At 35.9% G+C, this 16,843-nt stretch overlaps 1 long non-coding RNA gene across 1 annotated transcript in view; it reads left to right on the forward strand.

Annotated features, from left to right (window-relative positions):
• The window catches only part of LOC131514586 (uncharacterized), a 167,438-nt gene that overhangs the window by 22,511 nt on the left and 128,084 nt on the right, over positions 1 to 16,843 (forward strand). Inside the window, exon 3 of the long non-coding RNA XR_009263142.1 lies at positions 8,370 to 8,396. This is a non-coding gene — a long non-coding RNA (uncharacterized LOC131514586). The remainder of the gene's footprint in view (positions 1 to 8,369; positions 8,397 to 16,843) is intronic.

The raw sequence follows: 16,843 nt of genomic DNA on the forward strand, positions 1-16,843 counted from the left end.
CAACAGGCATTTAGTTGAAACCATACTTCAAAATTTGAATTTGGATAATTTCCAGGGTGAACGATACGTGATGCTGGACAGCAGCAGTAAGCCATAGCTCCCCCAGGCAGCCGCATGATCATGAGGGTAAATAACTGATACACTTAAAGTAATTCTGTCCCATACAGTCATTCTGTTTTTCACTTTCAGTACAGTATTCCATAAATTCAATAAGATATTTAACACTTTATTATAAAATAGGTTTTGTGTTAGATGATTTTGCCCAAGTGTAAGCTGATGTAAGTGTTCTGAGCATGTTTAATGTAGGCTAGTAAGCTATGATGGTCTGTACATTAGGTGTCATTAAATGCATTTTCAATTTATGATGGGGTTTATCAAAATGCAATCCCACTGTAAGTCAAGGAAGAGCTGTAATGGGAAATATCTCATAGGATTTATTAAAAATAAAAGTGAGTAAAAGAAAAAAAGATTAAAAAATGTAAAAGAGATAACTACATATTTATTTCATATAACATAATATATACATATATATAACATGCATATACTTTTATGTATCATAGGTATAAAATTATGAGATAACACCGGTATAGCTTCATGAAAATATATGACAGAAAGGATAATTAGTGTCCCTGAAAATACAAAATTTCCGAAAAGCAGGCATGACTACTGAATAATTTAGAAAGGTAAATAAAGATTTACCTTTGAAAAATATGACAGATACTTTCATTTCTGATGACATCATGGACTGCATACTGTGCAAAATATTTGCACTTCAAAATAAACAAAAACAATCTGTTCTTTAAAATATACTCTAAACAAAATAGAAACCAACACATAGACTTGGGTTAAATATAGACATGAATCTCAAATATGTAAAATGCACTTAAAAATTAAAGAAAACCATAATCCTTTAAAATGAAAGGCTTTTACCCTTTAAAATAAGTTTTAAAAATATTGAGCAAACCTTTCACAAAATAGGATGTACAAGCTACTAAGAATATGAAAATTTTATCAAAAATTGTTTTCCATCAGGGAAATGCAAATTAAAGCCCAATGGGACATTCCTTCACAGTCATTAGAACATCAAAAAATTAAGATTAATAATGCCAATTGTTAGCAAAGTTTCAGAGCAATAGGTACTTTCTTAAATTGTTGGGGGCAGGAGTTGTAAAATGGTAGAACTACCTAGGAAGGTTATCTGACAATTCCAATCCTATGTATTTACCCAAGTGAATTAAAAACATAGTCATAAAATAATTGTTCAAGGGTATACGTAGCAGCTTTATTCATGATATCTAAAACCTGAAATCAGCAAATGGCTCATAATATGTGAATTTGTAAACAAATTCTGATATAATCACAGAGTGGATTACTACTCAGCACTATAAAAGCAACAAATTACTGAAACTTCCAAAAATCTTTTAAAATTATTATTATTTTATTGTTATTATTGTTGTAATTGTTATTATTATTAGCTAAGATGAAGCTACATACAAATGCCAGACATAAAAGAGAATACTTTTTGTATGATTTCTTTTTAAATGTTACATCACCATATGTTTCTTTTTTTTTTAATGTTTATTTATTTTGAGAGAGAGAGAGAGAGAGCATGAGCAGGGAAGTGGCAGAGAAAGAGGAGGAGAGAGAATTCCAAGCAGGCTCTGCATTCTAGCACAGAGCTGGATATGGGGCTCGAACCTACAAACTGCAAGACCATGACCTGAGCCAAGATCAAGAGTTGGATGCTTAGCCAACTGAGCCACCCAGGCATGCCTGTATGATTTAATTTATATGAAGTTCAGGAACATACATGATTAATTTATGGTAATAGAAATCGGAGCAATGGCTGTCACTGAAAAGAATAATGAGAGAACTTTCTGAGGAAATTGTAATGTTCTATAATTTGATTGACTTTGAAGTTACATGGATATATACATTTGTCAACCAGGGCACATATAAAATAATATTCATCAAATAATTATTTGTAAAAGCAAAATCATCATTATAATTTATGACAAAAATTTAGAAATATGCTAAATATCTATCCACAGAGAATGATTATAAAATGCCTAAGGAAATTGTAATGTAGTGCAATAGTATACTTCAGTGAAAACTTGAAGAATTGCGGATATACAGAACAATATGAGTGACAAACACTGAAAAATACTGTGTTGCAGAAAAATACATGTGGTATTATTCCTGTTAAGCAATGTTTGAATCCATTTCAAATTAAGCAATGTATCTAACCCATAAGTAGAAACATCATAAAGCTATGAGAAGAGCCATAAAATTAATAAATCCAAAATTTGGGAAAGTGGATGTCTTTGAGTTGGAAGACAAGGGTTAGTTATGCATGTAAAGGAATACAGGGAGTTTCAAATGCTTTTGGAAAAAAACGTTCATTTTTTTTAGCTTGGTTGTGCATTCTTTTATATATGTGAAATATTTAATAATTTATAAATTGGGGTGAAGAGTCACTAGAAAAAGATTGTTTTATGTCTGAATTTTATCCATACCCAGGAATACAATTCCATTGTGATTGAAATTGTTACAAAATATAAGCAGCAACAGAAATCTACCCAAAACCTGATAAGAGGAGCATAAACTAGAGAATTATGAATCAACTCTTTTATTAGCCTTGGGTTAATATGGTAAAAATGTCAATACTTTAAATATTGATTATTAAGTTTAATGAAATTGCATTTGGAATCCAAACAGAACTATTATGGGAATTAGATAAAATGATTTAAGCTGTATATATGGGAGATTAAATAAATAGGAGTCTATATAGATAGGATAAGTAATCAATAAATTGGACTGCTATAATATAGCATGTACAAAATAAATTCCAAATGGTTTGAAAAAGAATCTCCACATATAGTTTAGATTACATATTCAACCTGGGTTTCTATGAGAAGCCTTCTTAAACAAAAATGGAAATCCGGTTGCCAGAAAAGAATAAATAGGCATGTTTGATAATGTAAAAATAGAAATTTTGTATTGCAAAAGATCATATTTTCCTAAAACTTGAGAGGCAATACAAAAGTAAAATAATTGAGGATCTCTTATATTGTTTCTAACCCTGCTTTGTAGGATATTGTATATTGAGTGAATTATTTAATTACTATAATTAGATGACTGCTTTAAACTCAAATGAAATCATCAGTCAATAAGTATGTTTCAAGGCACCTATTATGTTCGAGCCCTATTATAGGTGTGAGGGACACAGCAGTGAATAGAGCCAAAGAAGAAACACCTGCCCTTGTGGAGCTTACACTCTAAATAAGTGAAATATATAATAAACAAAATAATATGTAAATTGTATTTCAAAGAAAATAATATTTAGGTATGTAGTATGTGAGATAATGATACAAGCAGCGGAGAAAAACCAGAGTAGTGATAGAGGGAGTATGTCTGTGTGTGTGTGTGTATGTACAATTTTATTTTTTTAAATTTTTTTATAATGTTTATTTACTTTTGAGAGAGAGAGCACAAGCAGGGGAGGGGCAGAGAGAGAAGGAGACACAGAATCTGAAGCAGGCTCTGGGCTCTGAGAGCTTAGCACAGAGACGGCGTGGGGCTCGAACTCATGAGCGGTGAGATCTTGACCTGAGCCAAAGTCAGACGCCTAACTGACTGAGCCACCCAGGCTCCCCTGTGTATGTACAATTTTAGACAAGATATTCAGGAAATTGCTCATTGAGTACGTGACAGGTGACTAAAGACCTGAAGGAAAGAAGAAAACAAGTCATGTGACTATTCAAGCTAAAACTATTAGAGGCAAATGAAAGAGCAGTTCAAAGGCGTGAGTTGGGAACATGCTACGTTTTTTGGAGGAGCAACAGAAAGGCCAATGTGGTTATAACATAATGAGCTGGGTTGGGGGCAGTGGAAAGGAAGGGACAGGTGATAACGGCAAAGAGGTAACAATGGATCAAATCAAGACTCTTCACAGTAATAGCAGAAAAGGCAGAATATATAGTCAAAAGCAGATTGCCAGAATTAAGAAAATTCAATAAGCTTGTGGAAATTCTCTTGCATAAGTTTCTGTTTTCTCAGTGAAATAGAAAGCAGGGTGGTTGCTGAGAGCGAACATGAGGGAGGAAATACTGGAGAATTGTAGGAGGAGGCGATCTGAGTAAATCATCATTGTAGGTGATGGAGAGAGTGAATAGAACTATAGTACCATTGAGCACCCAGAACACAGTTGAGGTTTGTGATTATAAATGTAATGTGAGTTCAGGAAGCATTCTGTGTGTGTGTTTCTCCAGCCATACTCAGTACAAATGTACGTGCCAGAAGAGACGGAGTTGGATTTAACCAGTTTGGTTGTATTGCTATTTGTTACAATGAATTGAAAAGGAGTGAGGGAATTTGAAGTGTATGTGGGGGAGTAAATAGAACTAAGGAAGGTAAGCTGTGTAAACAGGTGAGTGGGGACACAAGGATGAAGACCATAAAAATCTAGTTGAGTCAATAGATTATTGACTTCCAGGTCCTCTGGAATCGAGGGTTGTTAAAAATGGGGTTTAAGAGAATGAGCTGAAAACATTAGATGTTATATATCAAGTCATAGGTTGACAATATTGGCATGTAGTTATAGAAGAAAACACCTGCATTTCTCACAAAGTTTAAAGATAAATAATATCTATTAGATTCATGAAAATTCCAATTCAGTAATTTGTTTTGGACACAGGATTGAAGAGGCACTTTGTACAATATTTAGTAGTCTACTTGATAACAAGCTTCTCAAAAAAAAACAAAAACAAAAACCTGGCTAAATGTATTATTAAATCCATAGTTCTGTTTTTCATCATTTTTTTCAAAAGCATTTTGGAAGCCATTGATAATTTCTTGAGTGATATTATTTTATCACCTCTGAGTATAGGGATTTTTATATGTTTTAAAAAATACCCTTTTCAGTGGATGCTTTATATTTTAATGCTGGAATCAGCAGTATCCCAATGTGACACCAGACAAGACATCGACTTTTAAATGAATCATTGTTTTCTTTTGGAACTAGAATTAGAATAGCTGATTCATCCACAATCTATTATGTGTACATTATTGTTGCTATTGTGATAATAGAGAATTTTATTTATTTTTATGCCGGATTATATTGTGAGTACACTTTTAGTCAGCTTGGGTTTAGCAATCCTGTTATATTTGTCCTTAGAATGTCTTTCACATGTTCGAGGTTTGTACTTGAAAAATTTATAAATAAATAAATAAATAAATAAATGTATTATTTTTAGAGAATAAATTTATTCAATTGTGAAAAAATACCCCTTTCAAGTTTTAATACCCATTTGTTCAAATACATATAATTTACATGTTTGTGTCTGTTTATTTGTGCATATGTATGTGGGGCTTTATGACTGACAGTCCTTTTTAACACTGATTCTTAAATTTCATATACTGAAGCATCTTTAAAAATATGTGTTCCCATGGGGTGCCTGGGTGGCTCAGTCAGTTGGGTGTCTGACTTCGGCTCAGGTCATGATCTTGAAGTCCGTGAGTTCAAGTCCCACATCAGGCTCTGTGCAGACAGCTCGGAGCCTGGAGCCTGCCTCAGATCCTGTCTCCCTCTCTCTGTGCCCCTCCTCCACTTGCACTCTGTCTCTCTCTCAAAAATAAAGTAAAAACATAAAAAAAATTAATAAAAAATATGTGTTCCCATAAAATAACATTTCCCACCTACTCTCATCTACTTATGGTGGTCATTTTTTCTACAATGTTCACTTTCCATTCTTCACATGTCTTTTGTAAGGTTCCAGTACTAGAACTTCAGTCCTAATCTACCATAACATTTATTTTTGGCTGTTGAAGACATGTAGGTCCTCTGTTTTAGGGAACTTGAATATGAAGTCACTTTGTTATGCTATAAATGTTTGTAGAAACATAGATTTCTGTAAACACAGTTAAAAGTATTTTTTCAATACAGTTTTAATTTGAATTAAATTCCTATTTCCTGTATACACATAACCTTTAAAAAAATCCCTAGAATTTTAAAGTTTTACAGGGAGGAGGGAACTTAGATCATTTTTTCTAATTTTTTTTTTAATGTTTATTTTTGAGAGAGAGAGAGACATAGTGTGAGCAGGGGAGGGGCAGAGAGAGGGGGAGATACAGAATCGGAAACAGGCTCCAGGTTCTGAGCTGTCAGCACAGAGCCCAACACGGGGCTTGAACTCACAGACCCCGAAATCATGACCTGAGCCAAAGTTGGACGCTTAACCAACTGAGCCACCCAGGCGCCATGGAACTTTGATCATTTGTTTTAACATTTTGCATAATCTGTGCAAGATGATAATAAATGTTCTATTTGTTGTGTACTCTATTTTCTAATAAGACCGTCACGGAATATATTAGAATGTGAAAAATTCTGGGAAGTCCTGTAGCAAAGAAATCTGACCAAATTCAATACAGCTTTTCTCAAACATGGTTGATATCAAAATTACTACCCGTCTTTGTTTTTTGCTGAACACCTATTAACATCTCATTGAACAAATTGTTCTCAGAACAGTTTAAGAAATTCTGTTCTCTCCTTAGATGAATAAACAGAGACATGGTATATTAATATGTTATTCTAAAGTATATGGCTATTTACTAGCAGAAAGTATCAGAACTAATTTGGACTCCCAATTAAGTGTCTCTTTCTTCCTGCCATTTGTCTCCTGGTATTTTCTTATTCCCAGTGCTGTATTGAGCCATCTGTAACACTAATCCTGTCTTTGTTTAAAATGCTGATATTTTGTTTTTGATTTATTTGTATAAATTTTATGTTTAAATATTGATTAAAATATTATATATCTTGGTTACTGAGTTTTGTGTTGTCCCCTATATTTTGTGCATGAGTGCCCCATTCACCTAGCCCAGTTCTGGGTTGGATTATCCCAACAAAACTGTATGTATCTCCTCCAGTCTTGGAATATCCAAATCATTCCATATTCCAAATTATTTTGAAGTATGATGAATTAGGCCTCCACATCAAAACCCAATCTTTGGTTACTCTCATTCTTCACATTTATAGAGAGAAACATCCTAGTGTTTTCTGCCCTTTTGTTCCTGGGAATAAGAATATCCCTCCGATTATTTTGCATATTAATTTATAAATACCATGTAGATTATTGCACTTTCTGAAAGTCTGAGATTTTAATTAACTGATAATTAACAACCCAGATCTTACATTAACCAGTTCCTATGTTCAAGGGAATAAACTTGGGGCCGAGATAACATCTACTAGCCCCACTTAATAAAAATTCATATTCACGAGCTCAGTGAACTCTAATACAGCATGTCCCAAAGTATGTTTCAGAGAAGGGGATGTTAATAGGTTCAGGGCAGGGGGGTGGAGGGATGTAATAATAAAATTAGTTGGATAGATAAAGATCTGAAGGAAACTAAAGAGAATCTTTATTTCAGGACTTCTCAGAGCCTTTAATATGCTGATGTTCTCCAGGAATATGAAAAAAAAAAAAAAAACCTCTTATACAATGCGGTGTTTCTTAAACATATCTGACTGTAGGATCTTTATATATTTATCTGAATGTATGAGAGCTTTTGCACAAAACATCTGTCATGGCACTATTGTTTCACAGATCATGTTTGGAAAGTATATCTGTAATAAGCTAGCTGAACCTGGATTGTGTTTTGTAGAAAGTGTTTTTCAGATGATGTGTAATTCAATGTCCTATGGTACCACTTTGTTTTCCAGTAGTGGTTCACTTACCCCAAAAACCAGCCAGGACTCTTCTTGTGCATGAGAGAAATACTGAAAATTAATTGTTTTACTGAGTGGAAATTTATAAGAATAGACTGTTTTTTTTGATCATCATATCCAACTTTTTCACAGCTGAATGTTTTTATAACTCTTGGGTAGCTGGTATCCACTTAATGAAAGAGTTCCCCCTAATCAATCTCATATGGAAGAGCTGATATGTTTACCCCTCTTGTCTCAGGTATTTCTGACCTGTTTACTTCAAAAGAAATTTTGAAAATGTGCAAAATCTAAACTTCCTTCCTTGTTATACCTGTGTTATTTTCTATATACAATGCACGCCTAGACCATCCCTGAGGTCTAGAAAAACTCTTATTTTGCTTCTTTTCCATGCTCTCAGAGATGCTGACAGAAATAATTCCTTGCCCTCAGAGCCAGTTATTAATTGGAAAAAGATTAATAGTGATCTGCTGAAAATTTAATGTGAAGTTTAAACCTGGTATTCCTGAAAAGATGTTTGAGAATAATTTTATATTTTAGAGAAATTTTGGATAAGTTCTGATAATAGTATTTTCAGCTGCAAAGATCCAGTACTGACCACAGTTTAAAACCATCGTCTCTAACTCCTTCTCCATTTCTTTTGTTTTAGGGGTGGACATTTTGATAGCCTGTCAAGGTATGGTAATGAAACATCGTCCTTTAATAATAGCACAACAACTACCCGTAGTACACGTAAACTTATTCATATAAGTTAGTTCTCAGCTCTGAGCACCCCATCCATGGCGCATTCCCTGGCCACACACGTGGACCCTATTTGGATTCGAAAGGAATTTTCTCATCTTTAGCAGCCTTACTTTCAGAGCTTGAGTTTTTCAAAGTGAAATAGGTAATTGTTGTTTATAAAATATTATGATGGTACAGAGTCTGTAGCAACTAAAAACATCCCAGTGTTTGCTGCAAGGCATGAGGAGACAGTGACACAGCTCATTTCCTCAGCCGAGCTCTCTTTGCCGCCTTGTACAACACTTATTTCAAAGCACGCCACAGCTTAGAACTGTCGTGATCCCCATTAATATAAAATCATTGACCCCTGCTCCCGCTGGTGCGACTAAATTACATTCTGCTGCTCAGCGGCAGCCGCGCATGGGGCCAGCGCTTTTAGTCATCGCCAGGTGCCTTGATGCAGGCGCAGCCCCTCCTACGCCCAGGGTTTGCCTTTAATGAGGATTAGGCACCTTCAAAGATCTAGGAGGACCCACTCCCAGGATGGAAGCCTTTCTAATGGCATCTGGGCTTATCGTAGGCAGTAATTTAGTATCTCGGAGGAGACTGAAGAGAGATTCATTTCTCGCCTCTAAGAAATTGCAAGAATGTGTGGTTTTGTGATTGGCTTTCCCCCCCCCCCTCCACCAGCACAAATTCAAGAGCATTACGCCTAACAATATCCTGGATTTATAAAGCCTAGAAGGTGGATGTGGTAAAACAGTATCCCAAATTATGATATATCCCAGCTGAGGAAATTCCTCCTTTATACTATATTATATGATGTGCTGCTAATAGGACTAAACCCACTCACAGATGCCCCACGCTCATTTCATTTTTGTATTTCAGTGGTGGAATTTCCTTACTAAAGGATTGATAGCCGGGTCCGGAGTGTGGTCTGTCTTCTCATTGTGTGGTCTCCCTTTGCATCAGCTCCTCACCCTCTCAGGCCTGCCCTTCCACGTGGTTCCCTTGCCCTCTGAAAATGAGGGGATCAGGGGTCTGCACCTTCCTACAGTGGGTGTGGAATTTGCAGGAATGTTCTCTGTGCTGCTACAGCAATCACTCCTGCCTTGACTGTTAAGGGACAAAGCTGGAGAGCGCTAGGTATAATGAAATGTAGAAAGTAGTCATCGAACACAGCAAACATACTTAGATAATCAAAGTCCTCCCTTACAAAAATTGCAGAAAAATGAAAAAAATTATTTAAGGATCAGTCACACATATGGTATTAAAATAAGTGTGATTATGTGAATGTATATACATATATTCACACAATTATTTGCAGTGTGTTTAGATTAGTTCTTTATATAGCAAACTGTTACTCGTAAAAAGCTCAGAAATAGTTTAGCATCAGAGTAAAATCTGGTGTTCGAAGTATTATTTGTGGAAAAATCGGATGTTTTTGTCTGGCAAGGGAAGAAAGCTATGTATTAAAGTAAAGCTGGTGTTTAATCCAGGAGAATCTGAGCTCTGATGAATCAGTTGGTTTTCTCTCTGATTTATTTGTAGTGAGACAAAATCATGAAAGTTTCTCAATCTAGTAAATGTCAACATTTAATTTTTAGTTTTTCAGTATATGCGGTAAGAAATGGTGCCTTAACTGAGTCAAAGTACACAGTGAAGCTAGTCAGCAGTATAAAATGAGACAAAATTTAATCAGTACTGTGGTGGTCACACTGTATATGGAGACTTTGTCTGAATTTTCTACTCTGATTCCTATCAGAAGAAACAAATTAAGTTTTATGGCCATAGGGAGTATCTGCAGAGAGTTCTTACTAACTGCAGAGAGGTTAAATGGTCTACACTATTTAATTACAAAATTTATAAATACTATTTGTTGATAAAAATCCATTTTAAATAAAAATGCACAAAAGCAACAGTAATAAGGAAAAATGTGAAATTTCTGCCGGTTGAGTTTATCTATGGGATCTATAAATACACGTAAGTAATATAAAGAAAAATAGGTATATTCACTATACTTTGGAAAAGACATGGTTTTGGTTCCTGAAATTATTATTTTTTTTTCCCTGAGGTTTAATTGTATTTCATGAAATTCAGTATCTGGATTAACAACTTGCTTCTGAAAGCTGAGACCCAAACAGAGGTCTTTCTTTCCAGAAGGGTGTCCTAACCCCAGTCACACGTCTGCTAATTTGGCCTCTCTCTCAATCTCAGAAGAACTTGCTGAACAGAAGTGAAACTATGCACGTGCTAATGGCTCACGCTCTGCAAACTCCCCTCTCTCCCCAAGAGTGTCTGGTGTGCAAAGCTGAGCTGGAACAAAGATACACTAATTATTCCCCATTAATGTGTCTGCTTGAATGGCCCTAAATACCAGAGTGATTAATTAGCGCAAGGCAGCCGGGCCAGGATGTCACACCCTTCCCTGCGTTTAAGTGTCGCCAAGGTTGTGCTCGAGTGTTGACAACAGCATATCTTTAATTTTCTCCAAGAAGAAAAGTTTCGTCAGTACAATTAATTTGAGTTTGGCTGGCGTGCAGGAATAAATGTAACATGTGGAATGATATTACTGCTGTCTAGGCAATTTTTTTTTTTTTTTTTTTTTTTTGCCTCCTTAGGGTACAGTAAAACTTTTTTGGCAACTTGGTTATTGAATAGTGTATTTCTATAATTGTCTCAATTTGGCTTAATTACTTTTGTGCACTTTGCAGCAAAAAACATGGATCATAAAATAGTAAGCAGTTATTATTCACAATAGCTGGGATGGATATAGATGAATGCGTAGATAAGAATTAGAAAAAGAATGGCATTAAATTTGGTATCCTTTCAACTATGCAATTTTCTCTCATGGATTGAAATGTACATCAGTGTTATCAAAAATAATTTGAGACCACTTAACCCCTAAAAGATATGAATCTATTCAAAAATATGTAACAGAAAAGTGCCTATTTGGCCTGATTTTTTAGGAGGCAGGTTTTGCTGAGATTTTAAGCTTTCCGAACAATATTTTGCCTCAATTAGACTCTCAACTACTAACATATATAAATCAGTTGTAAAGAATAATAGCATAATAAGTGATTTTTAACACTTTCATTATATTCCTTTCTTTTTTGTAATTTTGTCAAAGTGATTTCTTAAGGAAAAAAATTAACTCTATTTTAAAATAATTATATACTGTTTAGAGAAATAGAATGAATCAAATAAAGTAGCTGCGACTCATACTATTTTCCCTCTGTTTTTAAGATTGAGCTACAAACATAATTCTGGAACAGAAACAAAATACTGTATAATTGGGAAGTAGTGTGTTTCATTTGCTGCCTTATATTTCTTTGCTGTTGCTGAAATTTTAAATTAATTCATTTTGCTATGGGCATGCTGTCTCGTTTTGTTTTGTTTTCAAACAGTGGAAAGAGAAAAAAAATCAGAGTGCCATGCAACCGGCAGCATGGATGTTCTTCTCTTTTCTTTCACAGTCTTCCTCAAGCTCTATACAGGCCCAAAAGGCTATTCAGCAGCAGGGGTGAGAGCACTGAGGGAGAGAAGGGGTCACCTCTCCCATCTCTCCATGTATCTCATTGTTCTTCCCTTGTCAGTGTATTTCCCACACAGCATCTCCAGCCACTCTGCGCCTCATCCCGGCTGCTGCTTCCATGACCCCCACAGCATTATTCTCTCCCCCTCCGCTCTCCACATCTAAGCCTTTGTTTTCTTTTTTAATTTTTCCCAGACTGTTATTGCTGTAAGACCATCACTGCGGTATAGGGTTGTAGAAAATATTTGTTGGAACAACTAAGCAGAAAACAAAAGTTTCTCAGTGCGGTGATCCCCAGCTCCTACTGCATCTAATTCTTGCCTTCCTTCCATTCTTTTACCTCCAGTTCTTCCACAGGTTTACACAGTGTTTATTCACTTCTCGTGGAAGCAGCATGTATAGTGAAAAAAGCGCAGTCTCTAGGCTGGAATCTCAGTTTTACTACTCATTAATTGTGCAATTTAAAGCAAAAAAAAAAATCACTTAACCTTTTGAGCCTCATTTGCAAACTAGGATTATTAATATTTGCTCCATGGAGATGTAAATGAAATAAGAAATCTGATTCCTCATCCACTTTGTTCAGCAGTCTGTTACTCTGGGTAAAGCAAAGGTAACTATTTTTCTTGGTGTTTCAGAGTTTATTAAATATTTGCCATACTTGCCACCTCGATGGCAGGGCATAAAATTATTGGCAATACTTACATGCAGTTGAAATGATAGAAGTTCCATTCGTGAGTTTTGTTACTATTCCTCTGCCTCAAGTGCAGATAAACCCAGAGACAGTGAAATGGTTTTGGGCCTCTTTATATCAAAAGGCAAAAGTGCTTTCACTGAAATTTTTCACTTTAACTTTGAGACATGTGTGCATCTTTGAAGAGAGTAGAACCCCTAAAAAGCTGTGATAGTTCAAGCTAAATACCATCAATTTCTTCCCTCTCTGTATGTGTACACTGCTTCTCACAACAAAAGATGGAATTTAGTTCCCCTCTTCTTGCCTGGGCTTAGCGACTTGTCTTTTTCTATAGAATGGTTCAAAGAGAGATCCTGGGATTTTCAAAGTAGGTCATAAGAAGCTTTGCAGTTTCCCCTGCATTGCTTGGTATACTGCACTTATGATGCTTCCTCTCAGAACCTGTAAGAGGCTACATGAGAGAGCTACATGGAAAGGCCACATGTGGATGCCCTGGTCAACAGCTCTAGCTGAGCTCGCAAGTGACATCCAGCATGAACTGACCACCATCTTGGATGTTTAGCCCAATCAGACCTTCATATAACACCAGCACCAGCCACCATTTGTTTACAAACCCATGAGAAAGCCCAGTTGAAGAGTTACCCAGATTTTTCTGTGTTCAATTCATTTACAAAAATATGAGAAATGAAACTAAAGTGTTGCTTTAAGGCACTAAGACCGGGAATGATTTGCCATATAGACAGACTAACTACAACAGGAAAACTACATCCGAGCATAATTTAAACATAATTTAAGCATTTAAGCATAAACATGTACATCATAGTGGCAAATCAAGATCATATTCACAGCTAGAACTTGAATAATTGAAGGAGAAATTGTATTTATGTGTATCACTTGGCTTTGTTCATTCATCCATCCATCACAGGGCTACCGTGAGCCAGAATTTTTGTTTCCTATATACACTGTAGAATGTTTAAAAACAAAAGTTTCAGTCCCCTGATGCATATTGATTTAGAAATGTGCATCACAAAAATAATTTTTATAAATAAAGGAGCAGGTTAAAAATGTGCGTCTTTAAAAAGCCATTATAAATCATTTTAAGATGTTGTATGGAAACCAATTTGACAATAAATTTCATGTTAAAAAAATAAAAATAAATAAATAAATAAAATAAATCATTTTAAGAAATGAGGTGAGATACCAGATTTTGTGCTGTAACTGATTTATCCTTAACTCTAGATTACATTGATTCCTAAGGACAAAAATTACCTGAACAGAGATTATAATTTTATCAGTGTTTGTAAATATAGAATGTGAGAAGAAGAATGGAAGACTCTAACTGTTAAGACAATTACACTTCTTTTCCCCACAATTCTTTGATAGGATCATCCTAATGGTAGTGGCGTTAACGCTCGCTCTTTTTAGAAAGATCAGTGCCTGTACCATCTTACATGCTGTGGACAACGTTGGTCACAAAAATCACATCTTTTGGGAGAGCAGTAGATAAGAACAATTTAATTTATGGACTTGACTTTTCCAGAAAATACACATTTTTTCTTTTGCTTCTTGCCTTTGGCCTTCTTTGACAGTTCCATCTGCTTTTCTTTATCACCTTTGTGGGCTTGCTCCCTGATGGACCTTAAGTTGCAAGGCTCAAAGAGCAGAAACAGTTTATCAAAACAGCTTGTGTATCTTATAAAGTAGAAGTGACGCAGGGTGGCATGGTTAATATTTGGACATCAAGCACCTTGTAATATCTAAGGCAATGATATACCTCCCTTCCTCTTGCTTCACTTTAATGAGCACTTGGCTACTTACAGCCCAGGAAAAGAAGAGAGATAGAAGGTGACTTTGCTTTGTAAAAATAAATGAATGGATTTCAAAAGCCTATGCTGCAAGCAACAATGAGCAGGGGAGATGATAATTGTGCTAAACATAACCAGCCAGATCTCTTGAACACTAGGTTACATTCAGGAATTCCTTCCTTATTCTCTCCCAAGTGTCAACACTGTTATGATGCAAAGGAGAGCAGAACTCAAGTAATGGAAAATTTTTCCTCTTTCAACAGAAGACAGTTTCTGGAAGCACTTCTTTTCTTCTGCCCATCGAGAAGCTTTCTGAAACAGTGTTTTAACATCTACCATCATACTGAAACTAGTATTTGTGAACCTTACTTCACTTGTAATACCTAAATGCGAAGCTTTAGAGGCACCTGGGTGGCTCGGTCATTTAACCGTCAGACTCTTGATTTCGGCTCAGGTCATAATCTCACAGTTCATGGGATCAAGCCATGCATCAGTCTCATGCTGTCAGTGCGGAGCCTGCTTGAGGTTCCCTCCATCCCTCTCTCTCTGCCCCTCCCCTGCTCATGTTCTCACTCTCTCAAAGAATAAATAAATAAACATTTAAAAAATAAATAAATACAAAGTTTTAGCTTTAGCATCAGAAACTCTCAAATATCAGTCCAAGGTATGATGCCAGGAAGTTACCCTGAAATCACCTGGAGAGTGTGTTAAAAATCCAGACCTGTAGACCCCACGTTGCAGGAATGGGGCCTGCGAGTTTGCTCTTGTTGTCATCTACAGCATGCCCAAGATTTGTTCTACTGAATTATAGTCCCTAAGATGTTCTATGAAAGGAACATTCTGTCTTAGAGATTCACGATCCATGCGATCACATCAAAGTCCTTAAAGATATTTAACCTGGCATAACCAAGTATTTCCAAACTTACTGGACCTTCAGAACATTTTTTAACAGAGTATTCCATGGAGCACACTTTGAGAAAAGGGAGTTTAGAGGAGTGCTGAGATGCCCCTTCCATAATAGAAATTAAGCAAAACAAAACTTCCTTTGCTTTTGCAAATTTTTTTCTCATATACTCTTGTAATATTTCCTGTAAGCTCAATATGTGTTCTCTCTAATTGCTCAGTATCTGTTGTCAACTTATATGTGTGTTCTAATAGTATTTAAAAATTAGAAATTACCTTAAAATTATGTGTCCCTGGGATGCCCAGCTTTTTCCATGGAACATATGTATTATTCATTACTTCAAAGGTATAGTTCTAAGAATTTATAAAAGTCTAATAAAAACATTCTGCTATAGAGTAAATGGTCACCTGAACACCTTTCCATATCCTGGTTTGTATAATAATTAGTTATGGTCATGAATTTTCTTTCACCGGACTCCAAACTACTCGAGGGAAATGACGATATCATGCTCTCGTTGCCATGTTCAAAAACCTTTGTTGAATTGTGTTGATTTCTGAAACCAGGTTTCTCCCGATTTGTGATAGCAACATACAGGTGCTGTCCAACGTTCTGATTCACTAATTCACTGACTTTGTCAGGTTTCTCTATCTTGTTTTGTTTTTTAAAGATAGTTGACATTTTGGGGCGCCTGGGTGGCGCAGTCGGTTAAGCGTCCGACTTCAGCCAGGTCACGATCTCGCGGTCCGTGATTTCGAGCCCCGCGTCAGGCTCTGGGCTGATGGCTCGGAGCCTGGAGCCTGTTTCCGCTTCTGTGTCTCCCTCTCTCTCTGCCCCTCCCCCGTTCATGCTCTGTCTCTCTCTGTCCCAAAAATAAATAAAAAACGTTGAAAAAAAAATTAAAAAAAAAATAAAGATAGTTGACATTTCATCCTCAGTTTGTATTTTGGAAGCATCAATAACCAACATTAGCTCATCATCCAGTTCTGCACCGAAATCCAATTTGTCATATTTTTTATAAGCTCCTTGAGGACAGGACTTATATATCTTTTTTGTAACCCTGCAGTGCTCTTTTGTACAGAAGCATTCAAGAAGTAGTTGTGGAGTGGATATAAATAACCAAAAGGAAAATATGCTGAGCAACCTGTGACCATTATGACTTTCTCAATACAATGTTTTTCTAAAAATCAAAATCCCAGACTTGATGTTTATGGCAATGTATGTGCCAACCTGGGGCTGCTTTATGCACTAAATGGATTTCCCCTGTTTGTTTTTTCTGTCCCCTTGCTCTTATTCCTGCTCATACCCAAAACTCTGAATATTCAGTTTATGCAGTTAAAAGTTAAATTTCAAAGGTAATGAATTTCAAAGTGGGTGTTTTATTAAGTGCAGCAATAAACAAGTGAGAGTCACATTACACTGTGACAAAAGTTCTTCAGCTTCTATGGGCCCTTGTGTTCCCAGATGA

The sequence above is a fragment of the Neofelis nebulosa genome, chromosome 6 (assembly GCF_028018385.1).
Source record: "Neofelis nebulosa isolate mNeoNeb1 chromosome 6, mNeoNeb1.pri, whole genome shotgun sequence".
NCBI classification, from domain to species: domain Eukaryota; kingdom Metazoa; phylum Chordata; class Mammalia; order Carnivora; family Felidae; genus Neofelis; species Neofelis nebulosa.